Source organism: Eurosta solidaginis, chromosome 5 (assembly GCF_040869045.1).
Source record: "Eurosta solidaginis isolate ZX-2024a chromosome 5, ASM4086904v1, whole genome shotgun sequence".
Classification (NCBI taxonomy): Eukaryota; Metazoa; Arthropoda; class Insecta; order Diptera; family Tephritidae; genus Eurosta; species Eurosta solidaginis.
The window spans coordinates 123071672-123078013 of record NC_090323.1 but is presented as its reverse complement, the minus strand read 5'-3'; the positions used below and the strand labels follow the sequence as shown (position 1 = coordinate 123078013).

The 6342-nt window shown below is 40.8% G+C and overlaps 1 long non-coding RNA gene across 1 annotated transcript; it reads left to right on the top strand.

Annotated features, from left to right (window-relative positions):
* The first annotated feature begins 323 nt into the window (after positions 1 to 323).
* Positions 324 to 1344, top strand: LOC137253745 (uncharacterized). Its single transcript, XR_010953877.1, has 2 exons — positions 324 to 1004; positions 1065 to 1344. It is a non-coding gene; the product is annotated as an uncharacterized lncRNA (long non-coding RNA).
* Positions 1345 to 6342: the final 4998 nt, after the last annotated feature.

Below are 6342 nucleotides of genomic sequence, written 5' to 3'. Positions count from 1 at the left end.
TAAACAAAAAATGCAAATACTTCATTTACTTGAGAGTAATGAAAAATCTAAAAATCAGATTACGCAACATTTCAAGTGCGACTTTCAACCATAAATCGGATTTTGAGAAATCGCAAGAAAGTGAAGGCATCAGCGGACACTAATTGCTGGAAACGCAAAAGTTTGCGTAAAAGTCCTAACAAAGAAGTAGAAGAGGCTCTTTCCAAATGGTTCGACCAAATGAGAGCTGCAAATGTTGGGATTACAAATGCTCAACTCCTCAAAAAAGCTAGAAAATTCGCTGATAAAATGCACGTTGATTTTTGTCCTACCAATGGTTGGCTGTAGCGCTGGAAAAGGCGAGAGGGCATTAAATTTACAAAAATAACTGGAGAGGCGGCGGATGCTGACACTACAGTGGCATATGTATACAGACAACATACATTGCAAAATTTATTAAAAGACTATGAAGCCCGCAAATTTTTTAATGCGGATGAGGGCGGATTGTTTTATAAGGCATTACCAGGCGGCACTTTAGCTGCTGTGAAAGGAGGAAAGAGCCTAAAATTGCGCCTTGCCCTATTATTTTTATGCAATGCTGCTTTAAAGGAAAAACTATTCCCTTACCATATTACTCCCAGGGTAAAACTTGGATGGTTAGCTCGCTTTCGACAAATATTTTAAAAGAGTTTGATCGCGATATGATTAAGCAACAAAGAAAAGTTTTGCTTTTTGTTGATAATGCACCGTGCCATAAAGTGGTTGACTTATTACTGGAAAATGTCAAAATTGAATTTCTTCCAGCAAATACCACATCTATCTTGCTGCCACTAGATCAAGGAATAATTCATGCCTTCAAAGTTAATTTCCGACAAATACTTGTAAGAAAACAGTTGCTTTCTATCGAAGAAGGCTTAACAAACCAAGATTTTGTGAAATCGATTTCAATGTTGGATGCTTTATACTTTGTAAAGCGGGCATGGTGGCTAGTTAAAAAGGAAACTATAGAAAACTGTTTTCGTAAGGTATGTTTTATATCCTCTGTTGAAATATTCATTATTTAATTTTTTGATTTGATAACATAGGGTGGATTTCTTATTAATAATAATTGCCCGGAGGCCACTGAAGAATTAATAAATGTGCCGATCGATAGTGAAGAGTTTGAAGAATATGTTAGATGCGATGAAGAACCCAGTGTTTTGGAATACTTACGGAAGAAGAAATATTGTCATCCGTCTTAGAAGAAAAATCTCATGAGTCATCAGCTACAGAAAATTCAGAAGACGAGTCCAATGATATTGCGCCTACTTTAGCTAAAGCTTTGGAGACGGTTTCAATAATTAAACATTATATAGAAAGTGAAAATCTCGATCTTAATGAATTTGAATCGCTTGAAGAAAAACTGTTTATATGTAATTTTCGAAGCCAACACCAAAAAAAAATTACAGATATTTTCACGTCCTAAGCATGCAAATGCATGTGAAATCATACATAGTACCTACATATGTTCCTAATAATAGTACATATGTACATATGTAAAAATAAATTAAAAGAATTGAATTCCTACTATGTGATATTTTTTTTTACTTTCTAAATAAAGTTTTCCTTTGTTTTTGCGTTATTTTAAATAAATTTCTTGTTTTGAAATATATACATTTTTCAGGAATATGTATTCACATAACCACAACTCATTTTTCATATGTTCCCTTAAGTACCCGAATGAAGGTACTTAAGCGGGTTCTTTAGGACATCCCCAAAATGGATCTGCTCAGCGAAGAGGCTAGCTCGGTGAAGTCACTCGGAATACGATGGAACACGCACTCAGACATGTTTTACTTCAAAGCAGGAGCTTTAGAGAATGCCGAGAGCATCACCAAACCCGCAATCCTATCGGCTATAGCCAAACTTTTCGACCCTTTAGGCTGGCTTGCAGCAATGGTCATAGTGGCAAAAATACTAAAGCAGAATATCTGGTTAGAAGGCACCGGTTTCGACGAGCCTGTCTCACAAACTACATTAGAAAGGTGGAAGAACTTCACCCAATACTATGGTGAAGTAGACAACATACGAATACCGCGGTGGGTAAATTTTTCACCGGAAGACGACATAGAAATCCACGGCTTCTGTGATGCTTCCGAGAAAGCATATGCGGCAGCGGTATACATGCGCGTCAAAGGAGACGATCAGGTTTTCATACACTTCCTTTTAGCAAAAACCAGAGTAGCTCTAGTGAAAACCATCTCGCTACCACGTTTAGAACTCTGCGGCGCCGTGCTGCTTGCAGAAATCATAGAATCAATATTCCGAAACATTCATTTGGGACCAGCAAAAGTTCACCTCTGGACGGATTCAACCATCGTACTCGCATGGATACGAAAGCCGGCCTCTTCCTGGTCAACCTTCGTCGCACACAGAATCACTAAGATAATCGACATGGTCGGTAGCAAGGACTGGCTTCACGTGGACTCGGAATCTAATCCAGCGGATCTAGGAAGCAGAGGACTACTTGCATCAGATTTGGTCAACAGTTCGTTGTGGTGGCAGGGACCTTCTTGGCTGCAAGAAGACAAGTCCCACTGGCCTGCGCAAGACACCGAATACAAAACGTCCGTTGAGGAGAAGAGGGCACAATCATATGCCACCACAAGGGTAGATCAAATGGATATTCTCGACCGATTCTCAAATTTACCTTGGGCTTTAAAAGTGCTATCCCATGTTAAGAGATTTTATAAAAGAACTCACCCAAGAACTAAAGCCTCGTTCTGCGAAAAGTCATGCATAATCTCAGCCGACGAAATTAAGGCCACGACTCAAGCGTTAATTAAGTATATTAAAAACGATTCTATGGTACAGAATACGTAAAACTAAAAAACGGGGAACCCATTGATCGAAAGAGTGAAATACTCTCACTCAACCCATACCTCGACAAAGATGATATTATTAGAACAGGGGGGCGTCTAGGGGCTTCAAAAGACTTGTCATATAACGAGCGCCATCCGGTCGTCTTGCCTTACAATTGTAGGCTGTCTCGCCTTACAGTCATGATGACTCATCATGACTCCCTTCATGGCGAGAACCAGCCCATGCTCCGTCTTATCGGAACCCAATACTGGATACCGAATGTCAAGAACAGAGCCATCATCCACAATTGCAAAACCTGCATTATTCACCGAAAGCAGGCGCAGTCCACTCTTATGGGTACCCTTCCCTGCGAACGGACTACTTTTACCCGCGCGTGCACCAATACCGGGGCCTTTCGAAATCAAAAGCTACCGCGGTAGGGGGTGTCGACTGTCCAAAGGCTACGTGTGCCTTTTTGTCTGTTTCACTACTAAGGCAATCCACCTAGAAGCCACTAGTGACCTGAGCACCCCATGCTTCCTCGCAGCTTTTTCGCGTTTTATCGCGAGAAGAGGATGTCCGACAAACATCTACTCCGACAATGGTAAAAACTTTGTCGGAACATCAAGATCTTTAAGATCCGAATTCTGGTAGAAAGCCGAGACAAAACTATCTCCACGTACAGTCATCAAGCATTAACTTGGCATTTTATTCCTCCCGCCGCTCCACATATGGGCGGCTTGTAGGAAGCGGGAGTGAGGAGCTCCAAAAGCCACTTCAAAAAGATCGCGTCCCCCATAAGTATAATATGGAGGAGTTCGAAACAATTTTTTGCAGGATTAAGGTGTGCCTCAACTCGCGCCCTCTTAGTCCAGGGTCAAATAACCCAACGCATCTGGAACCACTAACCCCAGGACATTTCCTAACGGGCAGCCACCTACTGGCTCCGCCAAAACCAGATGCTAGTGAAAGCTCTGCCTCGATGATCAATCGGTGGCAGAAACTCAAAGCCTTCCATCACACCTTCTGCAAACGATGGAAGACGGAATATCTTTCCGAACTTCAAAAACGAGTGAAGTGGAAGCATCCCAAACCAAGCATACAACATACACCCCGGCGAAGATAACCGGGTTCGCGTAGTCAACCTCATAATCGAGAAGGGTCAAGTTAGACGACCTTAGTCAAACTGATCCTTCTTCCAAAGGAGCAGATGGATTGCGAGAAGGTCAAGAGCTCCTCCTGACAATCCCTCCGTTCCTCTCTCGCACTCCCTTCCGAACCCGTCTTTAAATTTTCAGAAATATCAACCCCAGCTCTCGTTCACCCGTACTGCAGATCCGTATCTGCCACTGAAAACAAAGGCATTATAGTTCTAAATTTTCAAAATTCTAACCCAAAAATTCACTCGCCCCCCCAGAGCGAGGACACCAGAAAATATCCCACAATCTACTCGCTCCCCCGAGCGAGGATACCATCCCAATTCACTCGTTATCCCATAACGAGGATACCAGAAAAGCCTATCTAAAAAAAAAATAAATGTAAGGCGCGATAACCTCCGAAGAGATCTAAGGCCGAGCTTCTCTTCCAATTTGCGTCGTGCTCCTCTTGATTTTTCCCTACAAATTGGCCGGACGGGACCTACATGTTTTATGCCGACTCCGAACGGCATCTGCAAGGCAGATGAGTTTTCACTGAGAGCTTTTCATGGCAGAAATACAATCGGAGCGCTTGCCAGACACTGCCGAGGGGCGACCCCGCTTAGAAAAATTTTCTTCTAATTGAAAAATCTTATTTCTAAAATTTTGATGTTGCTTTGCCCGGGAGTTGAACCCAGGGCATACGGTGTGATAGGCGGAGCACGCTACCATCACACCACGGTGGCCGCCTAAAAAAGCCTATCTGGTATCCTCGTTATGGGATAACACAGAAGGGCGAACCGATCTGCCACGGAAAACAGCTGCACTCGTTGGCGCGCAACGAGGCCCATCGCAACCCTAACGCTGATGAGAAAACTCATCTGCCCCAGATATTAGCAGTGTTAAATTATTTATGATTTAGAAATCCGAATAAAGTCAGTCCGAGTATTTAAGAACAGCACTCGACTATTCCAAACTTCGAATGAAAACCCCAAAACTTTCAAATAATTTTAAAAATCTAAGCATGCAGCTTCATAGCTCATTAATTTTGAGTGCAAGGAAGTGCATGCACAAATGCTATCCAACTGCATGCAGCGTCGAAACATTGTTTTTTGAATAAATTAAAGAATAAAAAAATTTGTTGGGCGTGTATTAAAAGTCGACCTTCTGTTCTATTTATTGCGTATGTTTGGAACATTCGTCTCCATTTGAGAATTTGGAGAATCGGATTATAGTTGGAAAATTATGCATATTCGGACCTCGTGAGGTAGTATCAAAGAGCGTATTCCGAATATTCTAAATTCACGGTTTATCCGGAACACTTCCATGAATACTTAACGGAAAAGAGCTTTCTAAAATTTCAGAATAAAAAGGTGAACACTCTCTGTGTAGCAGTACCGCACAAAAGCTTGAATCTTCTGTCAAAGTCAAGGTAGGAATAAAGTTCTAAAACCATAAGTCATTTTCTGTTTTTGTCAGTTCATTGCGGCCGCTGAGAGGCGTATCACCCCATGTCGGCTACTTATTCAAAATCATGCTATTCCAAAGTATTTGTCAAAAATTTCCCAATTCAGGATTTGTCGATTGGGGAACGCTTCATCTGGGAATGCTTTTCATTAACTCCCTCTTATGACAAAATGCACTGAACTTATGCTCATATAGGGAGATATTTGAGATAGTGCAGTTCTTGAATAAGATTCTCACATACGGCGGTCTTCAAACAAATCCTGACAGAATTATCAAATCAATATGAATCCTTATCAATTCACGAAATACTCAGTAGAAAACGGATTATTTCTCCCAAAATATGTTGGCACTTACAAATTTAGTATCACGATTAATAGACTACTAAATTTTTCCTGATTTATAAACTCGTTACATATTTTGGGACTGTTTCATTGATAGTAAATACAACTTTATTGAACTAATATTGGTAGGGCCCAACTGATAGGGACTCGGAAGTATGGGGTATTTAAGCTATGGACGTGCCTTCGGGCAGCCTCATTACCTCAACCGTACAATGTACACGTTCTTTATCAATGTTTAGCGACTAGCTCACATGTGTATTGACTTTCCAATAAAAAATAAATCATACACCGAATATGCTATTGTGCAAGCAACAATATAGATATTATGCATATAAAACGGGTGCATATCCACTTTCTCTATAGTGGCATGGGTAAAGTACTTAACCTCATAAATTACAAAAGATCAGAGGATTCCACTTAATACTGCAATATTTGATGATTAAGCTCAGCGCGCGATTATATATTTAGATAAATAACAATTCGATAATCTAACCAGCCTAAACGTAGTGGGTTCGAAAGTAAGGTAATACAATTTGAATAGTATAAATCATTTAAATATTTAAATGCAGCGTGAAATT